At 51.5% G+C, this 19,482-nt stretch overlaps 1 long non-coding RNA gene across 1 annotated transcript; it reads right to left on the bottom strand.

Moving 5' to 3' along the window:
• Nucleotides 1-1,569: 1,569 nt before the first annotated feature.
• LOC121831108 (uncharacterized) lies at nt 1,570-8,379 on the bottom strand. Its single transcript, XR_006074505.2, has 2 exons — nt 8,302-8,379; nt 1,570-1,879 (listed from the first exon to the last, which is right to left on the bottom strand). It is a non-coding gene; the product is annotated as an uncharacterized LOC121831108 (long non-coding RNA).
• Between the last annotated feature and the right edge of the window lie 11,103 nt (nt 8,380-19,482).

The following is a 19,482-nucleotide window of genomic DNA, read 5'->3' as shown; positions in this document are numbered from 1 at the left end:
AGGAGGGAGGCTGAGTCTCAGGATGTCTATGCAGCCCAGAGGAATCTGGAGCAGGGTTGACTAGGCCAAGGTGGGGGAAGTAACTAACGAGATGTCAAAGGGGATGGGTGTACCCCGGAGAGGTAGTGAAGTGGGGAGAAATAGAGGCCGCACCTTGGAGGGAGCAAGCCCAGCCACTGAAATAAAAACATGCAGGCCCAGAAGGGGGTGTGTGGCTTTCCAGAAGGGAAGCATCCTCTGCTGTGGGACGGTCTGTATGTCAAATTGCTCTGATTGGTCAATAAATAAAACACTGATTGGCCAGTGGCCAGGCAGGAAGTAGGTGGGACAAGGAGAGAGGAGAATTCTGGGAAGCGGAAGGCTGAGGCGGAGAGACACTGCAGCCGCCGCCATGACCAGCAGCATGTGAAGACGCCGGTAAGCCACCAGCCACGTGGCAAGGTATAGATTTATGGAAATGGTTAATTTAAGATAAAAGAACAGTTAGCAAGAAGCCTGCCATGGCCATACAGTTTGTAAGCAATATAAGTCTCTGTGTTTACTTGGTTGGGTCTGAGCGGCTGTGGGACTGGCGGGTGACAAAGATTTGTCCTGACTGTGGGCAAGGCAGGAAAACTCTAGCTACAATCCTCTCTGATGGCTCTTCCTGGACAAGAACCTGGACCCTGGGGTCGGCAGCTGTAGTGACAATTCCTGCTGTCACCTTGCCTACATCTGGAATTAACTAAAACCCAAGCGGCTGTGTCCACCCGTGAGGGGTTTTTTTCTTTGTTAAATCATTTGAAATAGGAAGAACCACCTTTAATCAAGATCTTTTGAGGTGGGAAGATCCACCTTTAATCTGGGCCACACTGCCTCCTGGCAGACTATATAAAGGACCTGGAAGAAGGAAGCTTTTGCTCTTTGCCTGCTCGCTCTCACTCTTGCTGGCCAGTCCGTTCCTTCACTGGTATTAGAACCTATTTCTTTGGAGTTCTGGTGTATGCTGAAGACCAGCTAAGACATCCAACCTCATGGACTGAACAACTACTGGATTCTTGGACTTTCCGTAGGTAGACAGCTATATATTTTCATTCTCTCAGCTCTGTTCCTCCAGAGAACCCTGGCTAATACAGCTGGCTTCACCTGGTAGCATCCCCGGCCTGGACTTCCTTACTCACTCCGGGATGCTGACACTCCATGCCTGTCTCCCTGGGTCTGACCTAGCACTCGGCCATCCTTGACCAGAACGCACATGGACATGGCATCCAGGCTGAAGGAAGGGTCCTCACAGGTTCCTGTGGACATGGCATCCAGGCTGAAGGGCCCTCACAGGTTTCTGTGGAGCCTCCAGGAGGAGGCGTTTGTCCAAACTGGGGAGTTTGGACACTCGAGTTGAAAGAACAGGCAGGAGGAAGAGGTGCTGGAAAGGGATGCTTTCCAGGGGGAGTCATCTTAAAGTCACCTTTAAGTCCCGTGGTCTCTCTTCTTAGTCCCCAGCATCCACTCCCATCCACTCACTCCTTCAAGGAGAAAATAGAAACCACGGCTCAACATCATCGTGCAGTTTTGTGGACTGACACTCAAAACTGTGTGTCTGTGGGCTCTGATGGAGCCTGGAATCTGCCACTCAATTCTATTCACTTCCATTAGGGTCACGTCAATTCAATTCAGCGCAGTCAATTCAAATTAATCCAAGAAATTAGGGAGGGCCTCCTGTGCTGAGCAGGGTAGGGGACAGGTCACCGCCAACTGACGTGACTGGTATCCAGGGAGAGACACTGGGTGGCAGATGGCAGGTCTTCTGTGCCAAGAAGAGAACCGGTCAAGGCTGGCATTTCCCAGTGCTCGCTTCCAGAAAAGATGGTCCTTGTATCCTGTTGGCCAGGCTGGTGAGTCACTGAAACAGGAGGGAGAGGTTGCGTCATGGAGATGCAGAAGGTGAGCCAGACGGATGTACACACTCAGGTTCAGGTAAGACGGTGTGTTGCCCAAACCTCTTCCTTGCTGATGACACTCTACAGGAGGATCCTCTTCCTCTCACCTGGCCTGGAACCCACCTGCTCTACCCACCGGGCCTTCTCCCACTGGGCATCTGAAGGGAATCAAACTGAGAGGAGACCCTGGCTCTGGGGCATAAGCCACCAGCCACCAGCTCTGCAGATGCAAGGTAACTGTTCGTTCTAGCCACGGAAAGGCTGTGAACAGAGCACAGAGCTGGGCCAGAGCTGCATACCCACCTGCCCTACAGGCTCAGTGCTCCTGAAGCCAAGCCCCCTTTCTTAGGCATGCAGTCCAAATATCTTGTTGAAGGTGTCACCCTCATGCATCTTCCATGGGGACTATTTTGCTTTATAAAATAAAAGGACATCAGTAAACCCTGCCACATTGCATATTGGTGGTTCAGATGTAGCCTGTATCCAAGCAACTCAAGTTCTCGTTATCACATTCTTCATTCATTCATTCATTCATTCAACAAATTGTTTTTAATAAAGCCACATGAAGTGCCCAGTGAGGGGTACAATGGAGGTCCATCAGATGCCCTGGGGAGAGGCATCACTCTTAGAACATGGAGCATCTCTGAGTGACACAATGTTCTGTGGTCCCATTTCTTCCTTGGCCTCTGTGAGTTAGCAGCAGGGCTTCCTGCCCCCGGGCCGGATATGTGCTGTGCCTCCCCCTTCAGGGCTTCTGGACCAGCAAGCTTTTCTTGGGTTCATGTGATAAACAATCAAGTGGAGACTAGGGGCCAGCTCTGAGCCTAGAGGTGCGGTGAGGATGCCATAAGGACCAGTCTGGTAAGGGAGGCTCAGCCATCCAGCACCAGGGAGAGGAGACAGGGATCCCCTGCTGAGGTTCCCTCTCTGGACTTGGATTGGGTGTTTCTGCTGAGTGATGCTGTTTTCTCCTGGGCTCTAGTGCTCAGCCACGGTGTTTCTGGAGAGAGAGGACTGAGCACGTGGGCAGGGTGATGGACAAGTGTGTGCGGAGAGTTGTAGGCACTGGAGATTTGTGAACATGAGCTCTTGTTATGGACTAGCTCATTCCCTGTCTCCTTGGCCTTTCTGGGCTTTCTTGTTGCTACCACCTCTTTCTTGCCTGTGACCTCTGCCTAGTCACCTGCAGAATGATGTCTGGGTCTGTCAGTGTGCTGGTCAGACCCTAGGAAGTCTCCCTCAGCCACCTGCCAGGATCAGGGGTTGCTGGAAGCCAGAGCTACCATCCCCGCCAGACTCTAGCTGAGATGGGACATAGCTCCCCTTTGCCACAGCGTGGATGTTCAGCCCCCTCTGGACCTCCGTACTCTGTACAGAGTAGTGGGCACTCTGAACTGCCATGCATGAGCAATGCTTGCCGGCCACAGTCTAGCTTAGACTTTGGCTGTTTGTCCTTAGCTCCACTTCCTCTTGCTGGCTCCCTGTTCCTGTCTTGGCTCAATCTCCCCCATCCTCTCAGCGCTCAAGAGCACTGGGGTTTCATCTCTAGTAGAAATGAGACCCCGATCTCAGATGAGGGAACTACAGAGCCCCCATCTAATTTATAGCGAAGGAAACAACTGGGAAGACCTCACTCACTGGGAATTCGGAATTGAACTTATTTTTCTTCCCCGAAGTTTTTGAATTTGTGCTTGTGACCTGAGACCAGAGGAGGATGTCCAATGTCCTTCTCTGTCAGTCCCCACCCTCTTCTCTTGAGACACCATGTCTTACTGAACCTGGCAGCCAGTAAGCCCCAGGCATCCTTCGGCCTCTGATCTCCCACCCCACCCCAACACTGGGATTATAGGTGCACACAGCCACCCCTGGTTTTTCATGTGGGTGCAGAAGATTCAAACCCAGGTCCTCAGGCTTGCACAGCAAGAGCTCTTACCTGCTGAGCCTTCTCTCCAGCCCTGAGCCTTTGAAGTTTAAAGAAGGCTGCAAAGGGAATGTGTGACCCAAATAACGACAAATGACAGAGGAGAAGTAAACCTGCTGTTGCTGTCACAGAGACAGGACTCATTCCTTTAGTGCACGGGCTTTCTTGCCTAGCAACAAGAAAGAGCCAACAAGCCAATTAAAAAATAGGCCCGATATAGGGAGACAGCTTTCGAAAGAGTACATAAATGGCCCTCAAACCTATGAAAAGTTACTCAGCCTTACTCATAAAAGAAATGCAAATTAAAACTTCAATAAGAGACCCTCTTTCAACCATCAGATTGAGAAAGATCAAAGGCGCAGCAGCACTCTGGGGCTGAGGGTGAGGGCACAGGCGCTGGCTGGCAGGAGGTGGGCAGGAGTGGGAGGCAGGGGCACCTCTGGGGAGAACCACTGGGCAACATCTGCTCCGGCTGCATGTGTCCTTCCCCGAGGCCCGGCACACCCTGCTTTAGGGCCATGTCACACAGTCCTAAAAGTGGGAAGTGTGTACGACGACACTGCTCACCGCAGCATTATTTATAAGAGCGAGCAAGAGCTTGGCATTCACCGCAGAGGTTATCAACAGGGAACTAAGTAAATCACCAGTGTGGTGCCTGCGAGCGGTTTCTCCACAGCCGTGAGGAAAGGGCCGCACAGAGGACCTCACTGACCACACAGAGTAGGAGCTTTCCCAATGGTGCCTAATGAACTCACAGGACCATCCTGAAGACCAGTTGTTGTTTCAAACCAGTTTAAGGGCTGGGGAGATAGCTGAGTGTAGAGTGCTTGCCTTGAGTTCACTTCCCAGAATCCCCACGTTAAAACAACAGCAACAAAAACAACCCTGAGACTGGTGGTTCCTGCTTAAGATTCCAGTGCTGGTGAGAGGGGCCCAGGCAGGTCCCTGGGACTCAAGGGCCACCAGTCTAGCCTACTTGGAAAGTTCTAGGCCACTGAAAGCCCTTGTCTGGAAAAAGAAATAAAGAGCAAAAAGGTTGACGGAGCTTGAGGAATGACACCCAGTTTGCCCCCTGGCTTCCACACACAGATCCGTATATGTGCTCGTGCATCCGTCTGTTCACACACACAAATACATGTGCACCTACACAAATTAATAGAAAAAAAAAAGCCAGTTCCTTTTCTTTTAAAGAAAGAAAAGGAGTCTCAATCTAATCCCATAAGGCTGCAGGTTCGGCAGTCACACGTTGCTTAGTGACGGGGATGTGTTCTGAGAACTTCGTCACAAGACAGCTATTGTATAAACATCATAGAATGTGCTCACACAAATCAATCAAGAGATGCTGGAAAACACAAGATGTGTGAGGCTGTTGCTGGCGCAGTGTGGATTACTATTTTGTAAAAGCATTTTTTTTTAAAAGTAGGAAGATATTCCAAAATGATTTCAAAAGAGCTGGCAAGCTGGCTCAGCCAGTAAAGGTGTCTGCTGCTAAGCCGGATGACCCGAGTTCTGTCCCTGGAACACACATGGCCGAAGGAGGGAAGTGACTCCCAGAAGTTGTCCTCCATACCTACACCATGGTACGTGCTCCCCACCCCAAATAAATAAAGTAATTAAAAATTGATATTATGATAAAAGCATTGCATAGTAAATACATAAGTTAGTAACGTGACTGGTTGCTATTATTATTAATTCTTAGAGACTGTCCACAGTCGTGTGTGCTATGTTTAAACAGGATGGGTGGTGCGAGGGTTTATTCACATTAGAGTTGCCACGCACCTGTGAGGAACGCACCATGTTTCAACCTTAGGATGGCTTTGATGATTCCGGGTGACAGGGAATTTTCAGTTCCATCATTATTTCATGAGACGACTGTCAGAGACATGGACCATTGTGACATTGTTGTCTGGTGTGTGACTATATTTTGACACATTACCATTTGTGTGAAGAGAGAGGAAAAGAATCCTCTCACACATATGTGGACATATACAACCTCGCCATGATTTGTAAATGAGAAAGACAGTATAATGTTTGGTAAGAGTGATATCTCCAAAAAGTGCTCCAGTGCCCAGGATCTGGACAGTGAGGAGGACAGGGAAAGAGGCTGGCTGTTATTGACTGATCCATTGATTGACTCGTTGATCCATTGATTGACTGGCTGATTGATTCAGATAGAGTCTCATGGGGTCCAGACTAACCTCAAACTCATTATTTAATCAGGGATGACCTTGAACTATTTATCTACTTGTCTCTACCTTCTGAGGGACAGAATAAAGGTGTGCACCATCTCTCCACAGTTTATGTGTTGCTGGGCATAAAACAAGGCTTCATGCTTTCCAGACAAGTGGTCTACCTACTGGGCCACATCTGCAGGCCTGGTTCTCACTACCTGTCTTTCTGTGGCTTCTCACTTTTTGTACCACTTTCTGCATGTTCCATGCTAAACACACATATTCACACTAGTGTGTTTAATTCACTAGTTAGTCAGTCGGTGGTCTCTTGGTACAGAGACACACCAGGGTGAGAGCCCTCTCTTTGGGGCCATAGAGTAAAGGCTTAGGAAGTTTCTCAACTACCCCATCCCCCCTCCCAGCACACAGCTGTAGGTCTAGGTTTGACCAGATTGCCTACCCTTCCCTGTTGCATTGGCTGGATGTGGCTAGGTGTGGCTAGGTGGCAGAGCCTGATTTGAAGATAGACACTCAGTTTGGTGGGTGGAGTTGGAGGATGCCAAACAGACTTGCCATCCGAAAACCGTTTCTCATCCGAGAGACATCAGGCAAGTCATACCCCAACTCTGAGCATCAGTGTTTTTGTCTGTGAAGTGGGGAAAATGGTATCTTGTTCCTAACTCCAGGTGCCTCAAAGACCTTAGGTGAAAAGGGTCTGTATGGCAGATTTGTAAACTCGGACGCACCTACTCCTAGATGGGTAGACTTCCAGAGGACCAGCCTATGGCCAGAGATGGGTGTGGAGGGCTGCTCAGACCCGGCAGAAAGAGGAGCAGGTGAGTCCACCATTGAGAGACATCTCTCAGGCCACACAGAACCAACCCTGGGTTCTTCTAGCTCTTTTTTTCACTTATTTTTGCCACTTGGATGTCACCCTGGCTTTCTCTTCAGAAGAGCGGAGAGGGGTTTATGGATACATTGTATAGTCACAACCTCAGCCCCAAAGCACCTAGAGGTGGTTTGGGGCTCAGGAGGGACCGCTGCGCTCCAACCTGTGGTTTCTGATGCTCTATGAATTCAAGAGACACTTCTCTGGTAAAGACCTACAGAAAGCATCTCTGATAATAGTGTTTTTGCTTTCTCCAAGTCATTTGGATGCAGAGCCAATCCCTCCATAGTGGCTGGGTGGGCAAACCTAATGTGCAGAGGCTTCTGGGGGACAAAAGGGGACTTAGGGTTCAGTTTGTGTGCATAAAAGTAACTTGCTTACCACCTGATCAGACACCCAGTGGGAGCTTTCCTTGGCAACCATGGTTGTTCAGCATCTTCTGGGAGAAAGGCTTATTAGCTCCATCTTCTAGATATGGAAGCTGAGGCATAGAGATGGCACAGCAGGAAATCACAGGGCTGGATGTGGAAGCAGGCAGCCTGGCTCAGTCAGCTGGGGGAGCGTGGGCACTAGGTGGGTGGCCACTGGCCAGGGCCCCCTAGACTCTCCCATCTACCACCTCTCATCTCTGTCAGCTGGATGGGGAGGGAGCAGACCAGGGTCTATTCTCTCCCCAAAGCCGTCAGAACTCCCTGGAACCTCTCAAGGGTGAGTAGCCTGAGTCAGCAGCCTGAGTCTGGTGTGGGCCTGTGTTCTGCATCTTTGGCCCAGAGGGATTTGCAAAGGAGGGGGGGGGGGCTGGCGTTCCACCTCAAACAGCAGAGTTGCTTGCCGGTGCGGGATTCGGGATGTGCTGGCAAGCAGGCATGGTGGTGCAGCCCGAAATCCTAGCACTCAGGAAGGCAATGATGGCAATCAGTGGGATCTTAGTAAAGGAACCAATCAGCCAGAGGCAGGAGGATCAGAAGCTCAAGGTCATTCTCAGCTCCATACCAAGTTCAAGATCCACCTGGCCTACATGAGACTGTTTAAAAACACAAAATGGTCTAAGGAACTGGGTAGGTTGGGCATGGTTTCTGCATCATGTGGCCTCTTGCCAGTGTCTGTCCTGTGTCATCCTCCAGGGCCCGTAGGCACCAGTGCCCTTGACCCCCATGTTAAGTGTCAGGCTTCCGGTCTGGAGGAGGAAGTCCTGCTGAGCCAGGCCCTGTACGCTCTTTCTTTGGGGAGCAAATCCAGCCTCAGAAGGAAGTCACTTGCCAGGTCACCTGACATTGAGGCAAGGCCACAATGAGATTCAGGCTCTCAGGAGAGACCTTTGCTCTGTCCTGGTGAGTGGGCTGCATTCTGCCGCATCTAGAATTGCCCCAAGCCTTTGCCCACCCCCTGATGACCCCTCCCTACCTCAGAACCCGGACAAGGGATTCTTCTCACCCAGGTGTACTTTTCCTGGGTTCATTTACATAGGTCTTCTCGGCTCTACAGCTCTGTGGTTGCTTCTCCTCTGGGCCATTGTGACCTCAGGAAGGGCTGCATGTGGCTGGCTCCACCTGCCGCTGAAAGGCAGACCACAAAAGCCACATCCAGGAGTTCTTCTGAGGGGGCATAAGGTCATAGGGCCACCTCCGTGGAGAGAACCTGCCTGACCTCCAGCCCCACCCCTCTTCGAGAAGAGCAATGCCTGGGGCAGGAAGGAGCCGGTCCACCTGCCCCCTCTCTGCCCATTCAAGTCTCTGCAGGTAGAGCCTCACTGTCGAGGCCTCTGGATCTGCCACACCCACTTCACCAGGCATCCTTTAGGCCAAACTCACTCGTTGGACTTTCTCCAACCATCACTTCAGCCTTCATCCGTTTTTCCATCTCTCCCTGGATCCAATTCGTCTAAGCACAATCTCACTCTCCTCAGAGGGTGGCAAGGGCTTCACCCTCCATTTTCCTCAGCTACCTAGGGTCTTCTCCGGCTTGCACCACGCTCCCTCACCAGGCAACACGGGGCGGGGGTGGGGTGGGGTCGGTGGGTGGTGGTGGTGGTGGCTAAAGCAGATTTGAAGAGTTTCCCATAGGATGGAGCAGGTTCACGCTGTGAAGCCTCAGTCACATAGTCTGAGAGGCAATGGAAGAGAGTCTCCCTCCCTGCAGGAGGGAAGGAGGCTGAAATGGTCTCCCAGCAGGGTCATCCTGAGATTCTGATATAGCCTCCAGGGGTCCCCGTCCCCTGGGCAGGTCAAGTTGCAACCCTGCATTGAAATCACCCTTACACTACTTACAAACAAAGAGTCTAATTCTTTAGCCTAATCCTCAAGACTTCCACCCCTCCGCCTCAGCCTCTGAGCGCTGTGATTACAAGGGTGTTTCATCACAGGTTTGGACTACTTGTGATCAACCTGTTGCAACAATTATGACTACACTGTGCAGTTGTAGACCTGGTTTGAAGACAGAGCTATTTTCCCAACAGTCCCATGAGACAGCCATGATGGTAGGTAGCACTTAGTCTCACCAGGCCGGGGACTTCCTAAGGTTTCACGCTGAGTCCTATGGATTCAAGTCTGCCAGTTTCCCTCTTGACTTATGTGTGCCTGGGAGCCTTGAAGTCACGTGAGTGGTGACCCCAGAAAGAGCCTGTGCTTTCATTTGTACCCAGCTATGTGACTGACTACCAGCTGGTCCTTTGACCTCCCTGGGACTCATCTGGAGAAGGATGTGACTTACTCAGGTTCTCTACAGAAAGAGGACTAATAGCATGAGCATATATTACATTATATTGCATTACAAATGAGGGTACGTTAAACTGGTTCTCACAGAGCGTGGGTTAGGTAGTCCAGCAATGGTGCTCCCACACTAGAGAGGCAGGGAATCTATAACGACGAATGCCTTATCTGTCCCAGTCAGGCACTGAAGGCCTGGAGGACTCCTGGAGAGCCACGGTTCTTCAGCCAACACTGGAATGATGTCAGGAAAGAGGGCAGTGGCCGTGTGCGCGCGCGCACGCGCGGCATCAATACGGTAGAAGGACTCGCCACCAAGGAGGAAGGCAGGCGACCAAAAGCAGCAGCTCTCCCCTCAGGCCTCTTCATATTGCAGAGTCACTGCCCACCTCACAGAGAGGTCCTTCTCCACTCAGCTAATCTTTCCAGGAAATAACTCAACGTGAGCAGGTTTCTGACCAGGGGTGTGTCTCTTAGAAGAGCTTGGATCCAGTCAAATTGACAATCCAGATTAGCCATCACAGGAGGGCTCTTAAGAACATTAGCACATTCTGGCCTCCTACTGTGTTCTGAAAACCAGGTGGCTAACACAATCCCTGTTGACACATCCTTCTTTACAGGGACAAATCCTGGTCTCATCCTGCTGTGTGGGCAACAGCAGCCCCTTGCGTTTGCGGGGCAGTAATTGAATGTTCTTGTGTGCTGGATCCTGCATGGTCCTCCTGGGACCTTGTCACAGTGGGATTATTTTCTGCACTTGGCAGATAAGGAAACAGAGAGACTGGAAACAGTGTCATTGGGAGAGGATCACTGTATGAGCTCCCAGCGCCAGGAGATTTGGGGGCACCACATCCCCGGTGCCATATTCATACTTCCAAATCTGAGATTGAATTCCCAAAACCTCTCATACCCATGCCAAATGGATTGTCATCCACCTGCTTGGGCCTAGCATGGCGTGAGTGCGTGTGCACGTGTGTGTTCACAGCATCTGCCTCCTTGGGAAGGCAGTTTTCCTGCTCTTTCCATCCCTCACTGGCTGTCCCAGAGTGGCCTCTGCCACTCTGTTGTTTAATGTAGAAACAGACCCGAGAAGAGGCCAGGCTGAGATCAAGAAACCAGGAACTACAGGTTAAAGAGTCAGTGAAGTATTTGCCATGGAAGAAGGGAGACCCAAGTTTGGACCCTCTGCATCCCAGGCGAGCCCAGGTGCTCAGACAGCGCCTGTGTGCTGTATAAGCCAGGCTTGGGGGTTAGAGAATCTTTTTTTGAAGACCAGAGAGGAAAGTTGCTTCAAGGATTTGGGACCAGTATAAGCAAGAATTTGTTTAATTACATGGTACAGATGAAAGGGGACCTAAGTGGCAGTCAGGACCCCATGGTTCTTACCTAGAGATCATGCCCTCTCTGTGACTCTCAGGGAATAAGCGGAGATCTATGTTAACTTTACCATGCCCTCAGATCTGAGCACGGTTCTAAGGCATTCCCTGGGTTATTTGGCTTAATCCTTATCACCTCCTGCAGGAAGTGTTGCAAGCACCTGGGACTCAAGCCTCAGGGGGGCTGAGTGGCTTGCTGGGGTTACGTGGTTTTTAGAAAGGAGACTGTGAATGTGCTTACAGGGCTGGCCTGATGTGCTCTCTGCCTTGCTACTTTAGACTTCTAACTTTAGGATCTCAGAGTACCTGGGCTATGGTGGGCTAACTTGGGGGCCAGCACAAACCTGCCATTGGCTTCTGTCCTGGTTAGTTTTCATTGTCGATTCGACACAACCTAGTGTCACCTGGAAAGAAGGAACCTCAATAGAAGGCTGGGGTCAAATTGGCCTGAGGCCATGTCTGTGAGAGGTTATCTTAAATGATGATTTGATGTGTGTGTGTGGGGGGGGGGCGGGCAGCCCAATGTGGGTGGCACCATCCCTAGGCAGGTGGACCTGGGCTATATAAGAAAGCTAGCAAGGCGGAGAACAAGCCAGCAAGCAGCATTCCTCCATGATTTCTACTCTGGATCCTAGTCCTCCCTTCCCTCAGTGATGGACTGTGACCTGGAAGTGGAAACCAAATAAATCCTTTCCTCCCCCAAGCTGCTTTTGGTCAGGGTAGTGTTTCACCACAGCAACAGAAAGCAAACTAGAGCAGACTGGTTAATAACAATGTCTCCATGGTAACCCCTGAGCCTGGGCTGCCAAGGAGCTCTGTTGGAGCATGACCCCGAAGGTGCCCATCTGGATGTATGGAGAGTCCCAGGCCTGAGAAGGGCTTCATCTACCCAAGTTCTGAGTGAACAGGTGCCACTTAAGCCCTCCGGCTTCATCTGTCCCTGAGCGCACAGGAACACCATGGGGCATGCTGCCTGGGGTCAGGCAGCAAACCGAAGGATGGGGCAGCTGATGCCACCATCCAGAGCCGATGCCAGCATGCCAGGGTGTCATAAAGCCCAGTCTAGCACAGCAAAGTGGCAAAAAAAAAAAAAAAGCCAGAATAAAACTCCCATCTATTTAAAAGAGTAACGATGGGAAGAAATACATTTTCATCAGCTCGTCTTCCCGCAGCTGAATCCCGCAGCAAGCTCCCGATTCCAACGTTGGAAAATAAATCAAAATAACTTTGCTGTGTTTAGCCTCATTCTGCCGCGCCTCTCGGCTCCGAGTTAAAAAGCAACAGGTACCGTGGTGTCTCCCAGAAACACAGGAATGGTTTTAAAATGCAATTATGGGGGCTGGTGGAAAGGAAGGGGAAAATGTTTTTCTTCGATTGATGTATGATTGCCCCCATGCTGCTTGGAATCGTATTTTCCCTGGCTCGGCTAAGAAGTGCTATTTACAGGGAGTCTGACAGACGGAAGCGATTGGGGCTGGCAGGTCTAAATGTATTATTTTAGCAGGTCTCCAAGGAGAGATTCCGGGAGGGGCGCTGGCCTTTTAAAGTGCAGAGGACGACGGGTCTTCTCAGCGGTCCCTCCAGCTTGTCAAGACCACTCAGCCAGCCTGGCGGTGGCAGTGAACGCCCCCCACCCTCCTCCCTGCGGACCTGGGCTCCCACTTGACAGATGTCATCACTCATCAGCAAACCTACTGAGGACATCACAGTAAACCCGCGAGCCCTGGCTCTTCGCTAGGCACTGCAGGGCTGCCACAGGGCTCTGACCACACAGAGCACAGAGGAGCCTAGGCTCATGGGGAGAAAGGGGACAGAAGCTGGTCAGGAAGGGCGGGGATAGGGACTGAGGAGATGTCTCAGTGAGGGGGATGCTTGCTTTGCAAGCATGATGGATGACTTGAGTTCGAATCCCCAGCATCACATAAAAAGTCTAGTGGGGCTGTAAGTCCCAGCACTGTGAATTGGAGGAGACAGGATAATCAATGGGTAAGCCTACCTTCGGTCCAGGGAGAGACTCCATCTCAATGGAATAAGATGGAGATTGATAGAGCAGAATACCCGATGTCCTCTAACTTCTACCAGTGCCGTGACGCACACATCTGCACATAGAGGTGTACACACAAACATAAAAACCCCACAAAAGAAATTGGAGATGGGAGAGGAGGGCATACATAATGCAGGAAACCTGGATCATTCGATACAAGGCCCCACAGGGTGTTGGGAACTAAACTCGGGTCCTCGGGATGTACAGTTCACAAGGCTCTTAGCCACTGAGCCTTCTCTCCATCTCCACCCTGTTTTAGCTCGTCTGACACACAGTGCAGCAGCTCTTTGGCCCAAGCTGGCCTTCGAACGCACTCTGTAGACCAGGCTTGCCTCGAGTGGTCATCTTCCGGCTTCAGCCTCCCTGGTGCTGGGATTTCAGGCCTGAACCACCACACTGAGCTCCAATCCCAGCTTCAAGCAGGAATAGCAGCTACTGTCTGTGTCCTGGAAGGAGATTCTGCAAATGGAAGGCTGGGTGGGAGGAAGCTTGGGATGAAGCGAAGGCCCAAAACACACCGCAGGACACAGTTACCTCAGAGGCAGAAGAGGCTGTGCAGGAGGGAGGGAGGGCAGGGGTTGATCCCACCATAGGAGAGCAGGGGTGTAGGAGCGGAGTCCAACCAATTATTCTAGAGAGGATGAGAAAGCTCTGTTCTTGAGATCTGGGTTTCTCAGTCTCTGTGCAGTCCAAACCAGGTAATTCCTTGTTGTATGGGGCTCCTCTCCCTTGCAGTGTCCGCAACAATGCCTCCAGCAGATGCCTGGAGAACATGTCTCTCCCTTTCCAGTCCTAACGGCCAAAACCATCTCCATGCATCGCCAAATGCCTCTCGAGTGGCTGTACTGGCCTGACTGAACATCCCTGGCTCACAAGCTCATCATTTGGGAAAAGCGAACAGCCAACCACTTCATGGGGCCGTGTGGGATTCTGTTTGGACAAGGTTTTAGATTCTTTGTTCTAGGGAACTGGGGGTGGGGGGGCTCAGAGGAGAGAAGGTTGGAAAAGAGAGAGTGGAGTTGGGGACTCATGAATAGATATTCGTATTCAGACTGGCAAATATATCCAATGTCCCTAGCCCATGCCTGGGGCAGACATCAATCACCGAGTTCCACCACCATACTTTGACCCCAGGTGTCCTGAGTGTTCCAGGCAGCTGCTACAGCTTAGTAGGAGTAATTACCTTCTAAGGAGTAAGATCCTTTCCTCTGACTCCAGTGGCTTTTCTTTTCAGAATGTACCCTCCTCCCAGCCTAAATATCTCTAGTCCCCTTTGAGCGACCCAGGCTGCCTTTTGGTGGTGAGCCTTGAAAAGTTCCTGAGGGTCCTTGGAGGGTGCATCAGGAGTTGGGTTCAGGGGGACCCAGAGTGGGTGGTCTATATGATGCCTAGCAAGGACGTCCCCACAGAAGAGGAAGCTGCACTCTCATCCCCATACCACTGAGCTTCTAAGGTTCACGGGTTTTCGGGTGGAGGGCTGGAGAGCCACACAGCTCCCTTGTCCCAGGGGCTATTGGAAGGACCCAAGCTTGACTTCAATCTGGTTCTGCACTTCCTAAGCACCTGCCAGCCCCCACCCCCACCCCCACCCCGGCCCCGGCCCTGTGACTTCATTGTTCCCACAAACTTCCTGCAGATTGACCTCATTGCCTTCTCACAGGTGGGAAAACTGAAGCTGAGAGAAGCTGACAAACAGCCGGGGTTCCCCAGCTAACAGGAAGCAAAACAGAATGGCGGACTCAACCACTAACCACAAACCTGCTTCCCTTGTCTACCTGGGGCTCATCTTCTACGGGGGGGGGGGGGGGGTGGAAAATAAACTACCTGTGAGAACATGTTAGAAAGCTGTTAAGGGCTCCAGCTCTGTACCCCAGTCCCGGCTCTGCCTTTCATAGCTGGGCAGTCCCAGGTGAGTTAGTCAACTGTTCTACAGCTCCTAATTCATATTGTCCTTTCAAGGACCGTCAGGGCTAGGTACTTAGAATAGCACCTGACATTCAGCAAGTACTCAGCCAACATCACCACTGCTGCCTCTGGAATGAGCAGTGTGATGAGGTCTGGGGTTGACCATTCCCCGCTGGCCTGGACTCTTAGGCCTGTTCTAGGGGCTCCTATCGGCATTCCCCCACAGGGAGCGTGTGGGGGCTGTGCTTCTGAGTCTGAGGTGTCATGGTAGTTCCAATTCAGCCCCAGCCTGAGTCAAATGTCACCGGAAAGCCACAGCCTGTGGTCTGTTGATGCCCCACCTTGCCACCATTAGACCCCAGCCCAGCAGCCCACCTGGTCCCTCAGTGAAGGTCAGGAGAGGTGAGTGGCTAGGGCAGGCTTTTGGCCCTTGCGGTCAGCCTGGGCGGAGAACGCGGCGTTAGGCGGCTCTCCTGGTTACTGGTGCATAGCCTTGGCCCTGCCTGGGAATTTCCCACCCGGGTCCCGGGTGCTGTCACTGTTTTTCTGCTTCCCCTGCAGTCAGGGCACAGTGGTGTGACCTGGGCTCTGGCCTGGGGTTATTTCTTCCCCCATGGGATGTGCAGTCAGGCTGGTGGAAAAGCAGGTGCTGCGGTTCTGTCGGGTAGGAGGGCAGCTACCAGGCCCCTCTCCAAGGGCAGCTCGGGATGGGGCTCGCCCTGTCCAAGAGTCCATGTTTTGAAGTGTGCCAGCTGAAAGGGCCATGGGTACCCTTGGCCGGTCGTGCAAGGTACTTTTAGAATTGGGTTCTGGCTATGGACCCTCCAGGCTTGAGTTTCTTATCCACGCAGAGGCTGATTATGAGATCAACTGGAAGTCCTTTACAAAATCCTCTTCTTATAGGAGTGAATTCGTTTCCTCTGTGTGTGGGGGGGGGGGGGGCAAAATGAGGCTGCTCACCTAGAGATGGGTGTGAAAAGTGGGGGAGTCCCAGAGGCAGGTGGATTTGGGGTTGAATGCATGACACCATGTTCTTCCTGTCCCCTGTGTTCTCTCTTCCCCTCCTTGTCTGGTTAAGTCTCAGGTGACACCCATGGGCCTGGACTTGCACAGACCAACCATAGTGGGTAGTCAGATGGACCAACCGTGAGGCCATCTCCGGACCTCTTCTGTGGGGCTCAGCCCTTTGTGCCCACATCTGTATCAAGCCCTGTGGGGGAAGCACAGAAGGCCCTGGAGGACTTGTGGCCTTACAGGATTCCAGGGAAGGAGGGGACTTCTGCCCATGCCTTGTGGTTAGCCACAGTGCCCTGCCCCTCAGGAAGGCTGTGGGCAGCTCAACTGAAGCCCAGCTGCTCCGAGCACCCCCCCTTGCTTCTCCACACTGGAAGCAGACAGTGAAGGACACCTGCAGTTGAGAGAGGGAGATGACAATCTCAACAGCCACCCTCCGGTCTCCAGGCTAGAGAGCCCAGGCATTTGTGTGAGTGCACGCACACATACTACACACACACACACACACACACACATACTACACACACACACACACACACACACACACACATACACATTTACATGTATGTGTATATGGAGTAGTCACATCATGGTGTCCAACCTTTTAAAGAAATTTTATTTCATTTAGTAGTGTGTATGTGAGGTGGAGGCACATGCCACAGTATACGTGTAGAAGAGAGAGCAAGCAGAGTTGGTCCTCACCTTCTACCTTCATGTGGGTTCCAGGAACCAGACTCGGGTCATCAGGCTCGCATTGGGAGGTGGCAAGTGCCTTTACCTGCTGCACCAATGGCCTGTTCCAGAGTCCAGCCTTTGAGCATCACTGTATAACATGATCTACAAAGGCCATGCCTGAGAACTGCACCATTGAGGTAAAAAACCTCATAATTTAAGCTTATGATTTGGTGTTGGACTGCACTCATACCTAACGTGCACCTCATTTGGCACCTGGGCCATGGGCTGGGCATGCCTGCTAGAGGGCTGTCACCCTTCATCACCCAGAAAACCTGCCGTTGCCTCTGCTGGCCCATCACACCCATCCTGCTGTCACAGTCAAGGACGAGTGGTCAGAAGTCCCTTTTAGAATCCCTTGAGTTGGGTTTCCGTGAGGTCAGAAGGGTTGGTTTCTCTAGCACAGGGGGTGGGTGGGGGCGTCAGGCACTGTTGGGTGGGGGAGACCTTGAAGGACCCAATGGAGGGGAGGAGAAAGCTGGAACAAGGGAAGGGAGGGAGCAAAGATAGTAGAGACAAGAGATCAGACAGGCCGAGCATGCGCATTAAAGGGTGAAGGGGACGGGTGGGGGTGGGTGGAGGGGTGGGGGTGGGTGGAGGGGTGGGGGTGGGAAAGGAGCAGGGCAGACTCTCCATAGCCGGAGTGGGGTTCCAGCACTCCCCACACTCCATGGCTGATGCTCCTGGCTCTGGCTTGGCTACAGCCTTTCCAGCCCAGAGTGGAGATGGGATTAGGAGCCACCGGCTGCTCTGGGCAGTAAGCAGAACTGCCGGGCTTTGTCCTGGGCTGGTTAGTATTTATTGTTGATGAGTAAATCCTCCCTTCCTGAAGTGACTTTGGCCGGGTATCTTGTCACAGTGAGGAAAGTTACTAAGATAGTCCTTGAGATCCACGGGTACCCAGGGTGGCCTTTACCATCACCTGTTCTCCTGTGTCTGCAGATATCCAGACAGCCCCCCCTCCCTGCGCCATCTCTACCCCACCACACCACATAGCTGCCTAATATTGTGAGTTGCATGCATGTGATGTGTGTGTGTGTGTGTGTGTGTGTGTGTGTGCGTGCCTGAGTACATGCATGTGTGCTTGAGGATGAGTGTGTGTATGTGATTGTTGTCATGTTGGAAGATGCCTTTCTTTGAGCCTGAGCACAGCAGCACTATTGGCCCCTGTGGTCCATCTGCAAGCTTGTCTTACTGTGACGGCAGGTGGGGTCCTGGGGTGGCTTTAGGTCTGAAGACTGCAGGGCTGGAAGGACAGGGCCATCAGTCCTTACTCTGTAGTGATGGACTGAGCCCCTCACCGTGTGCACCATGCTGACAAGTCCATAGTGCTCCCTCCACCCATGTCTCCCAACTCTCCCTCGGGTTCGCTGTATCGGATGCTACCTCCTCAGTTCCTCGTGCTGGGGGAAGAGCAGCTGTCGTGGAGGCCTCATCTGTCATCTGAGCCTCATCTCCTTGCCCCAGAGGCCTGTGTGGGTCTATTTTAGCAGTCTAGGTAGTGCTTGAAATTTTAACTTCAATAATAATTGTTTTAGTCTTATTTCTGTTGCTGTGATAAAATACTCTGACAACAAGCTACTTAAAGGAGAAAGGATTGACTTTTGCTTACAATTCCACGTTACAATCCAGATTACAACCTAGCTTTGCAGGAAAGTCACAGCTTGAGACAGCTGGCCACATCACATCAACAGTCAAGAGCAGAGAGAAATTAATGCGTGCATGCCTCTTGTTTGTTTGTGCTCAACTCAGTATTATATATATAATTTATTTTTATCTCGTGTGCATTGGTGCTTTGCCTGCACGTATGTCTGTGGGAGGGTGTTGGATCTTGGAGTTACAGACAGTTGTGAGCCACCATGTGGGAGCTGGGAATTGAACCCAGGTCCTCTGGAAGAGCAGTCAGTGCTCTTAACCACTGAGCTATCTCTCCTGTCCCCAGTTTCTTTACTCTTTAACAGTTCAAGAACTCTGCCTAAGGAATGGTGCTACCCTTAGTGGGCTGGATCTTCTCATGTCAGTTAATTTAATTAAGATAATCATGCACAGATGTGCTCACAGACCAATTTGATCTAGATAATCTCTCTTTAAGACTCTCTTAGGAGGTTCTAGGTCGTGTTAAGTTGCCAAAGCCATCCAACACAATAACATTAAAACCTCCAGTTTCTTAATTGGGATAGACATACCATGTGTGTGACTGGTGGCTCCTGTATTAAGACTCTGTGGATTGGGAACGGTCCCATCATAGCAGGTACCTCTGTGGGTACCTGCCTCTCACATCTCCCTACCCTAGCTGATGCTCTCAAACCTACAGGACACCGGACTCCCTGCATCTGCTGTGGAAGCCTTCTCTAAGCTCAGCCTGTAAATCCCTCCTTCTCCCAGGGAGCCCACAGCCTTCCCTGCTTCACCCTGCTATGCTGTGGGTCTCTTTGTCTCCTCCAGGAAGGGGCTAGGCCAACTGGTTCATTTCTGCTGTGTGTACACATCTTTCTTCTTTCTGGCTGCCCTGGTTTTTCGGCTGGGGGCTTTTGTCCTCTCCTCCATTCTCCTGTCCTGCAGGCTTTTGTCCCGCAATGCCTTCTATGGCTTTCCTTGTTCCCTCCTCTCCTCTTCCTGCCTTGCTAGAGAGATGCTAATTGCACCTGCAATTACCTAATTGCCATGGCAATTAGCCAGTTGCACTCTATTTTGAAGGTGCAAATGGCAAATTGCTCTCACACACACACACACACACACACACACACACACACACACACACACAACCAAAAAAAAACAAAACAAAAAAAACAAAAAAAAAAAATCCCAC

Source organism: Peromyscus maniculatus, chromosome 7 (genome assembly GCF_049852395.1).
Source record: "Peromyscus maniculatus bairdii isolate BWxNUB_F1_BW_parent chromosome 7, HU_Pman_BW_mat_3.1, whole genome shotgun sequence".
In the NCBI taxonomy this organism is placed as follows: Eukaryota; Metazoa; Chordata; class Mammalia; order Rodentia; family Cricetidae; genus Peromyscus; species Peromyscus maniculatus.
The sequence above is the reverse complement of the archived record's forward strand: the minus strand, read 5'-3'. Positions and strand labels throughout refer to the sequence as shown.